Genomic DNA, 20,714 nt, shown 5'->3' with positions numbered 1-20,714 from the left:
GTATAATGCGAGTAGTTTTATAGAAAAATTGTTAAAAAAGTTTCTGTAAGTACTTTCTTATTTAACAATTACATACTAAAATAATATTAATAATTCTCTGACGAGATTATACTCTTAGCGTAACAAGCATGTAAAGGAGATAAACAATAATACTGTTTACATTTGTTTAAATTATTAAAAATAATTAAGTAATGGTAGCGTACTGACTCTGAAGGAAAAATGCTAGAGGATGTCGACCTTTAGCGGGAATTCACTCGGTTAAATTTTTGAAAAGAGTAAAAAATTTTTTTTTATTAAAATGAAACGTCATTTTCCGTTTATATTTTGTCCGATGGCTCAAGTTATCAAGGCTCAGAAAATAAAAGGATATGTATCAGAAGGTTATTATGAAAAAAATACTTCAATAGATTATACAATAGAGTATGAATGTAATCTAATAATGATAATGAATTATTATTCATTATCATTAAAATATTCATTATTTTTAAAAATTATAATAAAGGTAATTATATTTTTGTGTATCATTATGATGACGAAGGGTAAACACAATAAAATTACAGCTGCATGGTCAATGATAAGGTAATTTGCAGTTAAATGGAAATAATAAATTTACATTATATTGTTATAATTTTTGTTTCGTTAACTCTATTAAAAAACTGAGCAGTTTAGGCAAAATAGACATGCATTTAAAATTAAAAGATTTATATTTTTTCTATATTATTTTGTTGTTACAATCCGCATTGATTAACATTTTTTTACACAAACATATAAATAAAGTAAAATTTCTGAACAAAGCACACTGTGATTACACAAGTTTCAGCATATTTTCGAAATTTAAATCGTGCTAATATTGTATTTACAAATTGAAAAATCGCAGTGTGTGTAGTGTAGTAGAAAATAAATTTTTTCCAGGGAAAACGGTGTTTTTGTATTTGAAGACATTGGTTTGGTGTTGGTATCGGTAGACAACGCTGTGATTGTAAGGAAATAGACAACTACAATGTAAAGTTAATTTTAATGCATTATATTGATTATTTCATTAAACCGATTTAAAAAAATTGTTTTTTATTTATTTTTTGTCATCATTTACATCATAACAAAAGTGAACGGCAGCATAGATTTCTTCAAATCCATTATTTTTAATTATTTTATGTTATAAAACATATACATCAGTTTCCCGTTAAAGCTATGAATTCTATACTTAGGATCGAAATTGAAAACCAGTTATTTTCTTAGTGGTAAAATGAACAGAATCATATAAATTTTCATTATTAAACCTCATTGAGAGCTTTTCAACGATATATCTTAACTGATACTTATTTTCATTGGATCCAGAGTTATTAAAATTTTAATTAATGTAATATTTGGATTTAGGGGAAGGTACATCAGTTCGAATCAGACTTCATCTTCTTTTTTTAACTTGTTTTTTTAATTTACATATATCGATTTATTTATAATTATTAACGTCTCATTGTAAAAATACTTTACTATGAATAATAATTCAATAAACAAAAAAATAAAAAATAAAAAAATATCAGAAATTTTTAATGAAATACAATTTTATGTATTTTTCGTTTAAAAAAATGTGTTAATGTAATTTAATAGGCGTACAAGAAAGTCATGTCTACACCAGATTATTTTATGTTCCGAGGCTGTAATATTATGCTATTTAATTTTCATAAAAACATGACGATATCACACCTATATGTTCTTAACTCCATTTGAAGTTTAAATTTTTCTCAAAGGTAAAAGGAAAATACTTTTGGATATAAAAATCTTAAAGGTAAAAGAAAAAAAATAGGAAGAAAGTAACTCAGCTCGCATGATATTTAATAAACAGACAGCTGTTCTTATTACAATAGTATATAGGTGATATATGTTAAGTTTGTTGGATTAATGTATTAATGTATGGGTGGTGCTTTGTTTTGTTGACGATATGAGTTATACAGATCATTTTCAACAAACGATACCTTAATCCATTTAAAACCTTGCACGCTTTTTTTATTATAGCCTCCCACAGCAAGTTACACGGAAAACAGCAGATCAAATTAAATGCACATGTACGTAGATTTTCATCCTATTGTTTAATTCTATTAAAGGATAAATTACACTTTCAGGGTGTTATTTAGATATTCTTCTGTAGAGTGAATTTGGAGGAATAAATGGCCCTACATTCTTTGAATAATTTAATGATTTTAAACGAATTTATACGAACAATCTTTTCCTCTATGAATAACATGAACAAAATAATTATTGTATTACTGTAGTTTACCGTAAAATTAAACAGCGTTGTAATAAACAAGGATAGACACCAACAGATGTTTAGAGATACACTGTTACATTGCGTGTAGTGTATTTAGAATACTCTTTCACTGCCGTGATTTGTCAAATGTATTTTTGTATTCTTATTTATAAGAAAAACACTTACTGCAGAAAATTAGCTTCAATTTTTATAAATATCATTCTCTTTCTTTCTCTCAAAAAGATCAATTGCCTTCTTTAGTTCTACAAAAGTCAATAAATCAGTTTGGTAACTACTAATGTCATGAATTTCACGTAACACAGAAACGGCATTATAGACTTTTTTGACCATCAATTCTTGCAGGAGACCCACTAAGGGGTTCAATCTGATTGAACCCCTTAGATACAGGCTTTAAACAATGACGCGTGGAATGAATCCGTGTTAGAATGGAATAAAACATTTCACCAGCTTTCGCACGAGTAAAAGAATTATAATAAAAACTGCGAAAAAAATGTAAAAATGCATTTGGAAGGTTGATAAGTTTATAGCCAATTTTAATTCTTAATATCTTAACAAACCCTAAATATTGTATTCGGGTCAACATTCTGATGTGTTCTGATTAATGATACATTCTGTTTTGATGTCTCAGGGATGTAACATGCTACATGTTCACTCAATACGAACAAGGAATACAACTGCCTACGAGCATCGATTCATAGCATTTTATCAGGGAATTTTGGAAATAATAAAATTTAATTTAACAGTGGACCTTTTTGTGCGTTTTGAATAAAGATATCTTAAAAAAATTAATTAAACCCACCGGGTTGGTCTAGTGGTTTAGCTCGTCATCGTAAATCAGCTAATTTCGAGGTCGAAGATTCTTAGTTCCAAATCCTAATAAAGGTAGTTGCTTTTATTTGTATTTGAATACCATATAGTGGATACCGGTGTTCTTTGGTGGTTGGAGTTCAATTAATCACACGTCTCAGGAATAGTCAGCCTGAGTCTGTTCAACATATTTACCCGTACATTTACATATACACTCTAGTCGCTAATGACTTTACTTGTTGATGCGACTATAAATAAAAAGATAATAAAAAAATAAAGTTATTGGCAACCTTTGTTTTAAACTTCGCAAGCTTTTCTTATAGCTTATTTATAATTAGGATTAGTGTGAAAAACATACTGAAGTGAACGTATTCGTTACCAGGAAAAAAAGACTCGTTGTAAATTCCTTCGCTACAAATATATCAAATCAGTATCCACTCCGTTCCCAAAATGACTGAAAAATGTAAATACTTCAATTTTTTAGATTTTATTTTGTTTATATTCGTTTATAGCCTTTCTTAAAAATGTTAGGTAATGATACTAAATAAAATTTTCCATCATTATTGATTTAACTATTTTACTGGTTAAATGTTGGTAGAAATAAATATTTTTAATAAATCATAAAATCAGTAAGAATAGATAAAAATATTATTTGAACATTACTTTTTCATTAGTTCTGTTTTAAAACGATAATGTTGTAAACAAGTGTTTGGTATTAGGGGTCACCCGATTTGGAGCTATAACGCAGATAAAAAATCCTTCGAAGTAGTCAGGCTTATGTACACTAATCCAATCTAATTTTAGCTGTGTCTTAGTACTTTACGCAGGGTGTCTATCAACACCAACCTTAGCACTACACGGTGTAAACAGTTCTGCAAAATTGTTTAATACTCGTAAGCGATACATGACTTGATTCTTTTTATATTAATTATAAATCATCGTTCAGTCTTAACGTTGTTACCATATAATTCTACTAAAATACCACGATTACTTTTTAGATTAGATTTTTTATTTATTTCTTCCCTTTTCAGCGTAAAAAAATTACAGTGAAATTGATGTATTCTGTTAATTCACAGCTTACAACATTTAGTAGGGATTATTTTATAAATAAATTAATATTAGCTCGAAATGATAAATTTTAGTTAATAAATTGTGTTTTTTTTTTAAATTCGAGTATAAAGATTTATAATAAAATATTTATTTTAATGCAGGTTAGTCGGTAGGCTTACTAAAGGACAAACGTTTTAAAACTACAACATTATCCATATTATAAACATGCTCTCGGAAATTACAATGGCGCTACTGTGCTTTTTACTGTTTTAATTACAACTGTGTAAAACAGTACTTTTAATGATAACTTTTTTTTGGCTTTTATTTTTCAATTATTTTTTGCTTATTATTTTTATACTTGCATTATCAACATTCTTACACAACACATTATTTTATTTAAAATACTTATATTTTATTACACTTATATTTTACTTATATATACTATATTATTGATATATTATATTTTATTACATTACAATCAGCTTTTTAATAGGTATTTTTAATATGGGAAGTATGAATTAATGTTTTAAATAAATTTGTACCAAAAAAAGTAACCAAAATAATTTCTAAAATTCAACTAAAACGCTGTAATGGATAGTGACGGAATGCAACACAGTGTAGTCTTTATGAACGGCGCCAGCTCGAGCGCAGTTTGATTCTTGAGGGCTTGATGAGCAAAACACGCAGTTGAGAGTAGTTTCAAAAACGTTGTTCTTTAACGGGAAACCTCTTTCTTCTGTATAAAACTTCAAAAATAATATCTTTCTTGATTTTAACAAAAGTTTTAGACGAAAGTCGTTGATGATCTTTCTTTCGATTTCATAACTGTAAAAATTACTTACACAAAAACTTGCTTAAAGTAAAGATCCTTTGATTCATTTTTTAGGAAAATCGATGAGCTGTTCTGAAGATACTGGAGCGCAAACAAACCTTTGAACAGATTAAGGTACAACAAAAAATTATACTTTTCTTTCAGCATAGTGGGATAAAAAATCTCCAAATGTTACTGATATCTCTCTGGTTGAATTATGTAACGCAATATTGGCTGGGGTTTTAATATACTGGCTATGTAAAATATTACTTCACAGAAAAAGGAGTCCATGAATTAGTTGTCATATAACATCTGTGGGAATTTCTGTTACTGATGTGACGAATTTGTCTGAAAATACTCGTATGATACAGCCAATTTTTTCCTGTAAAAAGAATAAAGTTTCTCGTGTAGGATTGAATATCACTGCATTTCTGTTAGTTTGCCATGATGATAAGAAGCAGAACATTTGCTTCTATTAAGAAGACAACAGGAATCTTCATTCCTCACTTTTCAGAGTTTGGCAATCAAGCTTCTTATTCTTAGAATTTAATCTTTATTTAAATACTTTTGTCAATTATTTTTTAGCTAAATATATTAGGTATTAAAAGGCCTAATAAAAGTATTATTGTAAATATTCTGCGAGCTATTAAATTTATTTTATTAATTAAAAAAAAAGAAGTGAAACTTCTACTAAATAACCTTTAGTAGCACCAGTCATGTAGATCTAAAATTGTTCATGTAGGAGAACTACTCTCATGGAAGTCAAATGTATATAGTGTAGCATTTATTTATACGTAATTATGTAAAATATAAAAATTAAATGAAGTCTTGAAAAAACGGTTAAATTTTAGATGAGTTATTGGGTTTTTCTCCAACGCGTGGGTCGAAAACGCATTTTTAATTATATTTAAAAATTCTTTTGATTGATAGAAAACTTATTCAATTTTTTTTTTTTACAAATAAAAATATCTGCTGAAATAGAGAAAACAAAAAAAAATAGGTAAAATTAAAATTACGTTGCAGAATTTTTATAATATTAATAATCTTATTTTTTAAGCTTAAAAAGGAGAATTTTAAGATGGTCAGAAATGCAAAACATCAAATAATCCTTAAACGCCTGAAACGATTCTAACAATCTTGAATATAACAGTTAGTTCAACAAAAAAAAAGAAAAATTTAATGTAGTTAAAATAATTTGTGCTCATCCATTACAAATCCGAAGTTGTCTCTAAGTCCGAAGTCGTCTCGTTAATGTAAATTTATGATAAAACTTTCTTAAATTTGGTCTTATTCTGAAAGAATATATCGATGTCATGACAAACGGCTTTATCACTCTCAAAAAATTTGTACAAAGGCTTTAGTGTAGAGTTAATGATAGAACATAAGCATTGGTTGGTTTTAAACTAATTGGAAGTACATCCGCTTTCATTTTCACCCAAAAAATTTTAAAAGCAAATGAGAAATAGTTTCTAAATCTTGTTAGTATAAATGCCGGTTTAAATCATCATATATCAAGAATTAATGATCCTAGTGATTAATAATCACCATTTCTTAAATGTAACTCAGCAAACGAGGAGAATTATTTGAAACTTCTTCATCAGCAGCAATTGCGGTCAAAAATTAACTAAAATAATGGCCTAAACATTCTTTGATTTCGTTCTTTCGGTGATTAGCTTGTCTACACTAATAGGTTTGTTGGGAGGTAGTATATTCCTTAATAAAGGAAATATCGTCTTGGAAAAATTTATTCAGGTAATTAAATAACTGAGCTATGTCATGAAAAAATATATTTTTATATGATCCCCTATCAACAGACACAACTGCTTTCCTTCGTAAAGTTTTCCTAATGATGTAATAATTAGATATAAGTTATGACCTAGGACTGCGGAACAGAAAACCTAATAACTTTCTTCGGTTTTCTATGAGCTATCTTTTGATTAGAATGAAAAACGAATTCCTTAGAAAACCAGATAAGGTATTTACTTGTGCTAATAATTTTTCTTTTAGAATAAGATTTTGAATAATAATATTTGATGAAGGAATACAACTTTTATTTTGATCATGAATGTTTTCAGCAGTACAGAATTTTTAAAAGTAATGAACCTGTTCAGCCTTTTCTAGTTTGTATTAGTCGCCTAAGCTGTATAATTTTATTAATCTGATTGACTGATCAAATAGATTTCATTTCTCTGAGATAAAAGCTTAATCCAAGTTGGTCAATGTGCAACGGTAAAACATTAAATTATTCTTCTACATAGTGATAGATAAATTAAAATTAGGAATTACTAGAGATTTCCTTGCAATCGGGAAGTGATTATTTTCACTTGATTAAGGTAGAGTTAAGAAATCAAACAAAGCCACTGGTTTTTTTTCAGAATAGAAATTATAGAATACATTCGGGACAATTGAAGTCACCAGCTAGAATTCAGTAAATGGCTAGATCCAGTAACTCTTTGAGATTACCAATATACTTCTATTGGTCGAGATTGAGGACTAGTTTGAAACACGGTTTCCTGTTGCAGCACTACCCCGACTTTCATGGGCACTTCAAAAAAGATATATATATATATATTAGATAAATTCTAATCCAGTCTGGAACCAGTGAACCCTCTTCACTGTTCTTACAGGCGTCAGACTTATTGTCCAGACTTTGTCTGGGCAAAAATATGATAGCTACCTGAAAAATAGTCGGATGTGTTACTGTAAAAACTCCCGCTATCGGAGATCTGATTACATCAAAATTATTAAAAAACAGGTGCTCATGGAATTAGCTATGTACATCTGGAAACTTGAAGGCTGTTAGCGTGCGTTTCTCATAATCAATGATTCGCACTGATCCCAAGTACAGCTTTTGTGAAGCGGAAGTACCAGAATTAACATTTGGTTTAAAGTTACTTTACGGTCGGACTTAGTTTACAACCCCCCTTTTCAATGTCAGTCTCCTTAAAATTATTAAAATTCTTTAGACTTACCTTCTTTGAATTGTTAATAAGGTTCCTTTTGACTTTCTGGACGTTGTACTCTTCTTGTGTTTCATCTTTATAACATCAACCAATTTTCTGACAGAGAATAGACTATTGATCTGGAAAGTTTAATGAATTTGATAATTGAGGGAACGCTGTTTTTTATTAATTTTTTTTTTAATCTCTCAGCAAAAGTTTGAAGAGGGTTAGCTAACACTTCAGAAGTAGCAGATGACATAGCTAATAACTTTCCCTCTATCTGAAGAATTGCATTTTGACGCTCAGGTAGGACAAACGAGCGTTCCTTATCCTCGAACACCATAATCCAGACTATTTTACCAATACGCTCCGCTATCCGGTGCTTATACATAGGAAGGGCTTAATTTTATCAGAATTCAATCAACCAATTACTGAATTTAATTAATAATTTTCAAAAAATAAACAGTTAAACCATTATGATGACACTCCATTCCCACCTGAGTTATATATATATATATATTTTTTTTTTTTTTGTCAAAAGTTATGAAAATAGTACATTAAGTATAAAGTAATTGAGGTTTTATGTTTCTGTTTGCAAGATATGTGTTATTTCTGTTTGCAAATTTCGGATCAGCTTTGGAAACAAAATTTTAAAATCACATTCTCATATACTCATATACAAGCTTTGAGCAGGAAATACTTCAATATAATTGAGTATATGGATGGTACTCAATATATACATATACTGTGTTAAATAATATTGAGGTATACATATTTTGCATCCATTAAAATCACGAAATCATGATTAATTTTAATATCAAGGTCTGTAATATTAACTTCATTCACGTGGTGGACAAAAAATCAGTTATCAATTAAGTTTTGGTAAAAACAAGTAAACAGTTAAATAATAAAATAATAACACATGTCTTCTTATCTTCCGGAAACCAAAATTTTATTGTTTACATTATGCTTAAAAAGAAATAATACTAATACAAAGGAAATATTGTGATAACCTTTGACCAGCCATATAATGACTTATCTCTGAAATGATATCAACTACTTACTGAGAGCATGTATTATTGACATCATAAAAAAAGATTGATTCAATTAATTACAAATCATTCACCCTTAACATATATTAAAAAAAAATCATATTTCTCTGTTATATTTAATTACATAACACGTATAACACGTTCCTTATGAATTATGAAACTACAAATTTGTATATATTTTTTTAATTTAGTGGATTATTTAGTAATATACGTAAGTTTTAGTTATAATAAAAGAAAAAAAAAATATATATATATATAAAAGAAGTTATATTTTTATTTTCTTTAAGTATACGTAAACTCCTTATGCTTATACTCTTTATTTTACGCTAAAAAATAGTAGTATGAATACGTAGGTTATATCTATAAACATATAAGTGATGTATTATCTTACAAGAATAAAGACAGCCTCATGAAGATAAAATTGACAGATAGTGGGTTACAAAAACCAATAACACTCCTATTTTTTTCAGATAGTATCATTTAGAAAAAGCATTTTGTAAACAAAGTTTAGAAGGTTTTTGATCGCTTAATGCGGAATATACATGTTAAAAATATGAGGTATGATCCGTTTCGTATTCTCCTTGGCTGCTTTTTATTCAATGTTTTGGGTGTGAATCCCACACCGGCCTGGCTTTTTGATAAGGTACAAATATTTATTCCAGAATCTCAATGAAAAAATCTAATTACGAGAGAATTAAACTCTTTTCTAATCAAAAGAAAATTATTGTGATTTCTATTCATGTTATAAAAAACGTGAGTGGTTTCTTAAAAAAAGATTGTGGTTTCTTAATTGTGGCTAAAATTCGTATTTTAGAAAATTAACTGTACTGTAAAAGAAGTGAGGAATTGGGGCAGCTGTAATTATGCGAGTCTTTTTGATTTAATCGCATCAAATTATAAAAGCAAATTAAATACATAATAATAAACAAACATGTCTTTCATTTTATACTTTTCTTTTTATCTACGATCAGTTATTATATGAAGACCAACACATGGGTCAACACATTAGAAACTAACGGAAGAAAAGGCTCATACTCTGGTGAAACTCTGATCTAGATCAACTGTGCAAAAGATACTGGGCAGCAAGACGAGTTAACCAGCGAGGTAATAAAAGAGAAATTCCCTAGAATATAGACCGCACTCGTTTGGAATATACGGAAGCCAGAGCTGCATTCAAAGCAGCTATAAAGAAGGCTAAGAGAAGGAGCTGGGGAAAATTGTAACAACATAGATGAAGACCCACTGGGTAGAGGATTTCAGATAGTGACAGGGAAACTCAGTCGAACCCTGCCAGTATCAACCGAAAGCCACTTGCAGGAAAGCGTTAGAGCGTTGTTCCTGAGAAGAAAAGAGATTGTGGTCGAGGAGATCTCGCTTTTCCGGTTACAGGAGCTTTTTTTCGGATCAACAAATTAGTAACTTTATTAACAGATTAGATTAAGGATCATCAAGTTTGTAACTGATTGGCGGTTTGCTTTAATTTCTGCAATGATTTTTTTATAATTTAATTGAAGTTAAAAATAATTTTTCATTTTGATCAATGAAAAAGTTTTCCAGCTTCCCGTAAAAAAGTTCTAAACAACAAATACTAAAGTTTATATAACATTTTTTATGGAATGGAAATATCACAATATTTTTGTCCATTACTCGTATTTAGAATATAAAGCCTATATAGCCTTCATTAAAAACAAATTATTGTATTATGTATGTATACATAAATATATTTTTTCGCATTTTATCAGACTCATTTTTTGGCAGTCCAATAAAATCTAAATAAATATTGAAAAATTAATCATTCATTAAAAATACACAATCCTGCATTATACATTTCAGGTCTACATACAGTATATGTTTAACTCAAACAAACAAGTTACATGAACTTTGAATTTTTTTTGTCCACAACTAGAATATTTACAATCGGTTCCTAAAGTTTGGGCACTTTAGGAGTAAATAAAGTAAGTAAATCATATAATAATAATCAAATGATACGGGGTTCTACAGATACGGGGTTCTTGAGCCAGTTAGGAAATCACCACTCTCGACGCGAAAATTACTTACGAATTTATTATAGTATTTTATATGAATTATGTAGTATTATTTATGAATAAAATAAGTATTTTATGTGAAAAGTAATTGAATAAAAGGATCATACCAATTATAAAGTTTCACTGATTTTTCTCTGTAAATTTTACTGTTATGATTATTTTTGTTGCTGTTGAAGCAATCATTATGTTGTGAAACATTTACATTAGTCTGCTTTAACAGAGTAGATGTTACGGTAAGGTTAAATTAGATTCTGACAGTATCAAATCTTAAATTTTCCTTACCAACAGCTTTTATATTCAATGAGGATTATTTTGTTGCTACAGATAAAATAATATAGGTTTCTACGGGATGAGCAACATATAACCGAACCCATAATGAAACCGTTACCCACCACTATTTATGAACGATTCTCACACAACTAGCGCGACAAGTGGATGTATATGTTACTACTGATTGTTGCTGCCGTTTGTCAGGTGGTTATGTGTCAGTGCAGTATACGTTTTGCTGCAGCGCAGTTGTGTCTGTGTAAAATGCCTTATTCAATCTAGGAGAGGAGAGCTATATTTGAGACCTATATTCGTTCTGGAACGTTTGAAGAATCACGTCAAGTATTCGTAGAAAAATTTCCGAATGCCTTTATCCCAGAGAAGAGTAGCGTACACGATTTAGTTAAAAAAATGGCGTACAATAGGCTCCGTTTCAAATGTAAAACGAATAGGAAACCTTCCGTTAGGACTCCACAGGTCATTGCCGATATTGAAAGGAGAATTACTGCCAGTCCAAAAAAATCACTACGCAAGTTATCCCAACAATCTGGGGTTAAGTACACATCTTGTCATTAAGTTCTTCATGAATTAAAACTAAAACCGCACCGCATTACAACTGTGCAACAAGTGAAGGAAACAGACAGATCGCAACGACTTGATTATTGCAACTGGCTTATGGAAAACATTGTTGGTAGGCAGATAGATCCGATGTCGTATTTCACGTCAGACGAGGCACAGTTTCATTTGCACGGCAGTGTTAATTCGCAGAACACCAGGTATTGTATGAACGAGGAATCTTTACGAGATATTCAAGCGTCCACTTCACGATGAGAAAATTGGTATTTGGAGTGCCGTTTCCGGTAATCGTATAGTGGGACCAATATTTTTTGACCGGCAATAAGTTTGCCTCCGAATTTTAAAAGAATTTTATGCGCAATTAACCGACAATGAAAAAGAATACAGCTTCTTTCAAAAAGACGGAGCAACGAGTCACACATCAAAGGTTTCACTGAATCGCGTTCATGCAACTTACACAAATGAACGAGCTGTCAACAGAGGACGGTGACGTCCACGTTCCCCACAGTTGTCTACTTGCGATTTTTTTCCTTTGGAGCTACGTAGAGGAGAGAGCTATGCATCTACTTCCCATAATATTGTTAAACTGAAGGTGAACATTCAACGAGAAATCAACGCAACTGACAACAACGTTTTGCGTCAGTCTACTCTCAATATGATCAGTTAAGCACAAAATTGCATCGACGCCCAGGGTGGTTATTTTGAACATCTTTTATAACATTAAAGTAAATAGATGCAACATTTAAATTATTTTTTATGTGTTTATTATTGAATTTATCCAAATCATTCATAAAATGTCATTCAAACATAACCTACCGATTCTACAGCGGTTATTTATGGGTTCGGTTTTATGTTGCTCACCATGTATGTAAGAAAGCTTTATCTATTTATTATGTAAGGAATCGATGGGAAAAAAAACATAGCCTAAAATAAACCAAATTAAGACTTACTTTATACTATGTTTTTATATGGAAATTATTCAACTAAATAAATTTTTTTGTTTGAATTCGAAAAAAAGATATGGAAACCATGATTCGTGAATTCACGTTAGCTATATGTAATTTTAGCCTTCAAAATTACATGAAACAATCCACTCATAGTAGTATTTCGAAAATGTTATTTAGGAAACTGAAATTAAGCAAATATTGAACTTAAGTCCAAGCAAAGGCTACGAATCTAATTGTTTACTGTAATAAAAGGGTTGAAACATATAAATCAAATAATAAATAAAAATAAGAAAAAACCTTTTTGACTTTCATAATTTTATTCTATTTATAAGTAAATTCTGAACGAAATAAATATACTTAACAAATCTGTAAGTTCTCAATTCAATCAAAATGTTTTTTTTCGTTCACTAAATAGACGAATTTTGATTTTTGTAGAAAATGTTTGAGGAAATTTCTCTGATTCCGCTTTCTTGCAACATTGCGGAAAATTTATTTAAATGAAAACTTAAGTTGTTCATATTTTTGGAAGTTGAATATTTTTTTGTAACTGTAATATATAGCTTGATATTATTCTGTTACTGAAAATATTTTCACAGAAAAATTTAAGAAAATTAGTTAGAAAACGTAGTCCACCTTTTCAATAGCTTTGGCTTACGCTCAGTAACATTATTTGCAGTTTACAGCAATCTCTGTATTTATTTATTGTTATTGGTACGTTTCTTGTCCTTTAGGCTGTTGAGAACGGCTTTTTTCATATGAGTATACGTTTTTTTGATGTTATTAATTTAGAGATAAACCATAAAAGTACAATTAAAAGATTAAAATAAGGTCAAGTTTGTAATTTTATATTTTTTCGTCCACTTCAAAAAACGAAATTAAACAAATTGAAAATGTATTAACTTTTTGTATTTGTTTTGTTATAATATCAAAGATTATTTGTAATCGGTTACATTTATATTAACCTTGAGTAAACTGGATGACACTCACAATCACATGATAAGGAGATCCCAACGAAATTCCTCAAAAATTACACAATAATTACGAACATTTGACACCTAACAGTAAAACAAGGGAAAGGGAAATAAAAGAAGTCATAAATATGAAAAAAAAAAGGAATAAACAACGAGAAAGAAAAGAAAAGGCAATAAATTTGAAAATAAAAATAGAAGAGATAAGCCACAGATTAGATAATCCACAGATTCAGCTGTGTACACAACTGAAGTGCACCTTTTCTTTTCCCCGACTCCCACGGCCAGATCCGCATCTAATCATAACACGGCTCTGGAAGGTGCCTTTGCCTTAAACCATCAGGAAGGAGCCGCGCCAGCCCCGTCAATGCCGTTTCCAGCCGCCCTACCACGGTAGCCAGGACTCGGTCCCTTTGCCTGCCTCAAATGTGGGCTTCCCCGGTAGGAAAAAATTCAGCCGGGTCTCGGTCTTAATAGCTTGGGGGTTCATGAGTCCCCGTGCCTCATCGCTACCGCCCATCCGTGTAGGCACGGACGAACGGCAGTGCCACAGAGGGCTGCCCCTCACTTCCTTGCTTCACAATCCTTCCTTCGTAGGATCCCAGTTATGTAAGTTGATATTGCGTTAAAATTCGTAATCCCTATAAGCACGGCACCGATTACTCCCTCAACATTAGCCAACCCTGTGACTGCAACACACTCACGCCTTTCTAGTCCCCATCTCGGGCATTCAAATACGACGTGTTTTGGCGTATCATGATCTCCTCAGTACGAGCAATTAGGATCGTTAGCCCTCCTTCTGCAGTGTAAGTAAGTTCTGATCACCCCATGACCTGTCAGGAATTGGGTGAGCCAATGATTCAGCCCACCACACCCCCTCTCGGCCCATGGCACGATTTCTGGAATCAGGCGATGCGTCCATCTACTCTTGGTGGACGCATCCCATCTGACTTACCAGTCTCTTTGCATGGTGGCATAGGCGGCGCCTCTGGTCTCCCCTTTGGTGCAGAGTTTAGCCAGCTGTTGCACGGGTGGTAACTCCGTAATCACCAGTATCGTCTTTGTTGAAACTGAGGCGATACTGGTACGCCGATGCGATCATGAGAGCCATCCGTTTCTGAACTCCTTCTAGAAGAAGTCTGTTACGCTTCACCTCCATGGTCCTGCTCCATATTGGAACACCGTGTAGCTGAATAGAATTTACCACGTGCTCATAAAATCTTCTTCTGGTGGCATGTGATCCTCCGGTGTTTGCGAGTAATTTTCCCAGGTTCTTCACTACCAGTCCTGCTTTTCCATATCTCCCTGACGTGAGGGGTGAAAGATCTTTTTCGGTCCAGCCATATCCCCTGGTATTTGTTGTCTCTCGCGACTGTATGAACTCATCCGCTATCTTGACCAGAATGGCCATTATTTGGCGCCTTTTCGTCATTACAATGAATTTAGATTTTCCGTGTGACAGCCGGAGCCCCTTACCCAACATCCAGTCAGGTACCAATACTAGAGCGACGTTAGTAGCATCTTCCAACTCGCCCTCCGTCCTCGCCGACACTACAAGGGCCAAATCATTGACGAAGGAGAATGCAAGCCCATCAGCAGAGTAGCCCATCAGTTCAACTGAGTAATGGAGGCTTAGAAGCTCGTCGTAGAAGATATTTCATAATAAGGAGCCCAGGACCGGAGCCTGGGGCACCACACATATAGAGCAAAACCATAACTCCGAGTCTCCTAGTTTGTAAATGAGTCTCCTGGTTTCTAGACAGTTTTGACCTTCGGAGATACCCACTTATGTCCCTCTCCTCCAGCGCCTGGAAGATTGACCCCCTCCAGTTGAGGGAGTTCTGCACGTCTAGGACCACCACCGGTATTTTCCTGGCCCTCCCCGTACCGGACACCGCTCTATCCATTATCCTAATTACTTCTCTGACAGCGTCAGTCGTCGACTTCCCTATCCTGAATCCGAATTGCCTTTCACTCAGCCCTCCTTTGGCCGCGATCTCCTCGCTTAATCTAGCTTCCAGCATGCGCTCGAACAGTTTGTACACGTTGTTGGTCGGGCATAGGGGTCTGTAAGATGTGGAAGGGCACCTATTATGCACCTAGTTTTTTTACTACTACAAGTCTGGACCTCTTCCAGCATTTCGGAATATAACCATTACTCAATAAGCTCTTCAGCACCCTGAGCATCTCCGCCGGGGTTTTTGCAACCAGGACCTCAACGATCTTCATCGGGATGCCGTCCAGACCCGGGCTCTTATGGAGCTTCAACGTTCTTCCTGCTCGAAAAAGCTCCTGTAACCGGAAAAGCGAGATCTCCTCGACCACAATCTCTTTTCTTCTCAGGAACAACGCTCTAACGCTTTCCTGCACGTGGCTCTCTGTTAATACTGGTAGGGTTCGACTGAGTTTACCTGTCACTATCTGCAATACTCTACCCCATGGGTCTTCATCTATGTTGTTACAGCTTTCCCCAAATCCTTCTCTTGGTATTCTTTATAGCTGCTTTGATTGAAGCTCTGGCCTCCGTAAATTCCAGACGAGTGCGGTCTATATTCTAGGGAATTGCTCTTTTTTTTTGTATAGTTGATCTACATCTAGTTTCTAGTTTCTTCTGTTGCGTAATTGTAATTTTCGGGTTTCTACACTCGTCCGTAACTCTGTCTATCAGGTCTTCTAGAGGGGTGACTCCAGCCAGCCTTCTCCGTATCCTTTCGGTTAACCAAATGCATCCTCTTCTTAGATGTTAACGGCTTTGTTTGGGTGTCGATTCTAATCCGAGAAATGGAGTCAAATCTAATAAACAGATGATGCGACAAGCTGTCTTCGTCTAAGATCATCCAGCCACTATAGTTGTCATCGTGTTATTTAGTAACATTGGTGAGATCTTTGGCCGATTGTGAATCTCCACGCACAAACGTTGCACCCTCCCAGTTGATGAAAATCAGCCCCAGCCGTTTACTCTCTCGCTCAGATGGAGCCGTCTGACCGTTTTTAATCTGCCGGCGCATTCGGTAGACTTCGTATTGAAGTCACCCGCTACCAACATACTCCTTCCTCTGTTTCTGCTGACCTCCTTTCTCCTTTCATCACGAAAGGCCACGAACTCTTCTATACTCGAGTTGGGCGAATTATAGTTGCAGAAGATCATTCGACTCCCAAGGTCAGCCCAAAAAAGCCTCTCCATGCACCACTGGCAATCACCGGTTTCCCAGCCGCCGGGAACCTAATAGTGGCCCTAATTGTCTGGTCCACCAGCCACCGGGACTCTTCTACCATCGCCTCGTTGGGTTCGGTCATCAGTATAACGTCAATTGCTTCTCTCTGAGCCACCTGCCAGCAGAGGTCCATTGTCTGCTACTCCGATTTGTGTTCATCTGGAAATATCTCATCTTGCAGCCACACACCTCCCACCTCTGTTGCCCTCCGTCCCACACAGCGCGCAAATTGCAAGGTCTTAACATTTGTCGCAATTAAAGCAGAAGTGCGACCAGTCTGGTCCTTTGCAGTTCGAGGCCTCCTCCTCAAAATTTAAAGTAATTCTCATCGGTTTCTCGTATATAAGCATGACAGTAAATTCATCCAATTTTAATGGAATCGCCTGAACTTTTTTTGGCTGCTCGGTGAGTTATTATTGTAACATTCTTAGTATCACCGAATGCTGGAGTGGATCGACGTAATTTTAAACTCTTCAGTCTCCTACTTCTTGTGCGACCGCGTGCTGGATCTCCTGCTCAGAGGTATTTAAGTCGATGTCCTTGATGTGGATCACGGTCTTACAGCTACCTCTAGACCTGTAGTTCTGCTGCCTTATTTCTCAGTATCGCCTTAAACTCCTCCGCTCTTTGCGTTCCTTTGACTCTGATTTTATTAGTGAAATAAAATTTTATGTACTTTTAAAAAAAAATGTGTATATGCAATTTAGTAAGCATTATATACGTGTATATGTTATAGATTTGATGAAACATATGATGATTTAATGTTAATTGAGAATTATAATTTATTTTTGTATTTTATAGTTTAATTTTATTTAATTATTCTGGAATTTCTGTTTAATTTTATCACCATTAAATTTAACTATAGAATGACTGCAAAATAGACCCTCACAAGAACAACATATATACTGAGGCATACATGCTCGATGTTCAATAAATTGCAAAATATTTTTATATTTTAATTCTTCACTCCTCTGATTTTTGTCTGACAATATTCTCCCTAAGTCGGAGTTGATCATCATTTCGTTAATTTTTTTTGTGGCCAATCATTTATTTCTACTTTGGTTTGATATAATTCTTCTGATCTTAATCTGTGTACACGTTCTCTAGTTTTCAAATTTTCTCTCTCTTTATATTTATCATATTCTCTTAATCTTTTTATTCTTCTCTTGTTCTTAACATTTTCTTCCCTTCATATTCATGTTCTTGCCGTTTTATTGAGATATATTTTTTCACGTTATCTTTCTTTTTCTGTGTGATTGTTTGTTTTTCATTTTTGATTATTTACCAAATAATCCAATAATAAAAACTTAATATTTTACACCGGTAGTTCGAAATTAACATTTATAAGCCGTATACAGGAGTTCATTAAACAGAATAGTTTAATTATTAACTTTTATTTACACGACACACCAGAAATCTGAAAATTTTGTTAATCAGCAACTCACAAAGATACGAATGATACTGGTCTAGTAATACGAGTAATAAAGAGACTTTTTTCTATCCTAGTATTTCATGTAAGATTGTTGAATTAATAATTGTATAAATATTTGATGTTAATAAAATCTATTAATTTGGCAATTGTGTAACTGTCCACTTGATTAAAAAATTGGAGGACCTTTTTTCACTTTCAAATGCAATAAGTTTAAATGAAGTGCAGCAAAAAATGTGTGTATGTAACTTAATAGGCGTACAAGAAATTCATGGGGTGTCTACATCAGATTTTTTTATAGATTGTTATATTTTGACAGATAATTTAAAATGATAATTTAATAATGTTTTAAGATACTAATATCACTGAATGCAAAAATTTCAATTATGTGTCTTGTAAAACTACACGACGATTAGTACCTTTAAATGTAAAAATAAATCTGATAGTAAATTCTACGGCATACCCTTTTGATAAGCATGAAAGAAATGAAATTAAACACTAGAAAAGTTTTAAATAAAGTTTTTAAACATGAGAAAAGGTATTGATTGTAGATAGATCATTCTCGTGATATGGAAAATAAAAGAGTACTAAATTAGCAGTATACAACTACATTTCTGTAAGCAATGTCAAAAGAAAAAAAATATTGTAAAATAACATAACGTTATGTCATTTATTTTATTCCCTGTAAGACAATTCTGAATAATCTAACTGTAGGTTAAGCAAGCTGCTATAAATTGAGCTTCATTCCACGAATCAGAACCAGTTGACCACTTACAGTTCATTTACAGATTAGGTGAAAAATGTAAAAATTTTCGTTCTACAATACAGAAAATACTTACAGTCATTACGTAAATAAGAAATAAATATTTTTAAGGATAAAATTAAGGGTAAAAAGTTAAATATTTTAAAATCTCTTTCAAATAAATTTAATACTTAATATTCCATTCTGATTCTCGGCTGAATTAAGAGTAATATTGAAAGTTTTAGAATAAAAATTGAGCTAGCGGATAATATTTCTTATTGATAGTATATTTTTTTATAGGTTCTGCCTGTGTAACAAAATTTATATGAATTTGGATTTATATTAATCTCTGCTAGGGATGTGAGTTTGTTTTAATAAATAAATTAACCAAGGTTTCAGGAAAAATGATTCATTAATATAAATATTATTTGTTCTCTGCATTATCTATCACTAGATAACTGGAATCATACAACCTCCAAAAAAATAAATTCTCCCAATGTGCTATTAAAAGTTGCAAAATATTCTTAGTTGAAATTTCATTTGTATCATAAATGTTCTTTGATGAAGATTTCGTTTAATGGTGACAAATTTTCTCTTGAACTAAATTTTGAAGATTAAATGAATTTAGAAGGGTAAAAAGCTTTGTCAGTCATTAAAGCCAAGTCAGTTCTCCAACTTGCAAAAATAAAAATAAAGAATATGAACTTCACTAATTATAACGACATTCAAATAAAGATATTGTAGTTGTAGGAAAGATGGTACCCAAAAAGGGAAATTAACTGAGGGGGATCGACTATTGGTTTTTCATCGTAAGAAAAAGTATATATATATATATATATATATGTATACGATATTGTACATATTTCGTACATGTAATGATACTCGTACATATAATGGACAAGAAATTGTTTCTTCATTTTTTAAATTCTTTAAATTTCTGCCTGTACAAAGTATAATAGTTTCTATACTATTATTTCTATAGTATTATTTCTTTCTATACTATTAGAAACAAATTAGGAACGCATATATTTTACTAAAGAGTTTGAATTATTTAAATTCAAAAATTTATTGTCTTATTATCTTATTTAAATTATAAAATTCAGTGTAATCGACATTTTTTTATAGATGTAAATTATGAATTAGGATAAAAATTTCAGAATTGTTTAAGGCGGAAGACGCATCAAATTGTAGGTGCTGAAAAAGATGCTGTTCTTAGTTCCGGCTTTACTTTAAGTCGTCTACTAATCAGTTTAGCGTATCATGCATTCAGATGCTACATCAGGCACTTGATCAGGCAAATATTTTTAGTCGTCCACTACAAACAGTGGAATAGATTTACACTATTCATTAGTATGTAACTTTCCCACGTCCATATATTAACTGAAAACAAATGAGCAATTCTTTATAAATTTATTTTAATAAAAAATTCTATATAAATGGGAAAACCCTTACTGACTCAAAAATCTCTAATGCTTTTATAGATCGGACAGCTAGAAAGGGAGAGTTTTGGACGTTTGTTCCAAAAGGAGTATATAGAAGACTTTTTTTTAGATTAAGAACCGAAAAAGGATTAAATTGTAGAAGGAATTCTAAGATTGGA

General features: G+C 32.3%; 1 protein-coding gene across 1 annotated transcript in view; it reads left to right on the top strand.

Moving 5' to 3' along the window:
- LOC142329684 (hexamerin-like) overlaps nucleotides 1–20,714 on the top strand; it is a 74,182-nt gene continuing 53,468 nt past the window's right edge. The window contains exon 1 of the mRNA XM_075374385.1: nucleotides 1–45. The gene's annotated coding sequence lies outside the window, so the exon portion shown is untranslated. The remainder of the gene's footprint in view (nucleotides 46–20,714) is intronic.

Source organism: Lycorma delicatula, chromosome 1, assembly GCF_047948215.1.
Source record: "Lycorma delicatula isolate Av1 chromosome 1, ASM4794821v1, whole genome shotgun sequence".
NCBI lineage: Eukaryota > Metazoa > Arthropoda > Insecta > Hemiptera > Fulgoridae > Lycorma > Lycorma delicatula.
This window is presented reverse-complemented; position numbering and strand designations above follow the sequence as displayed.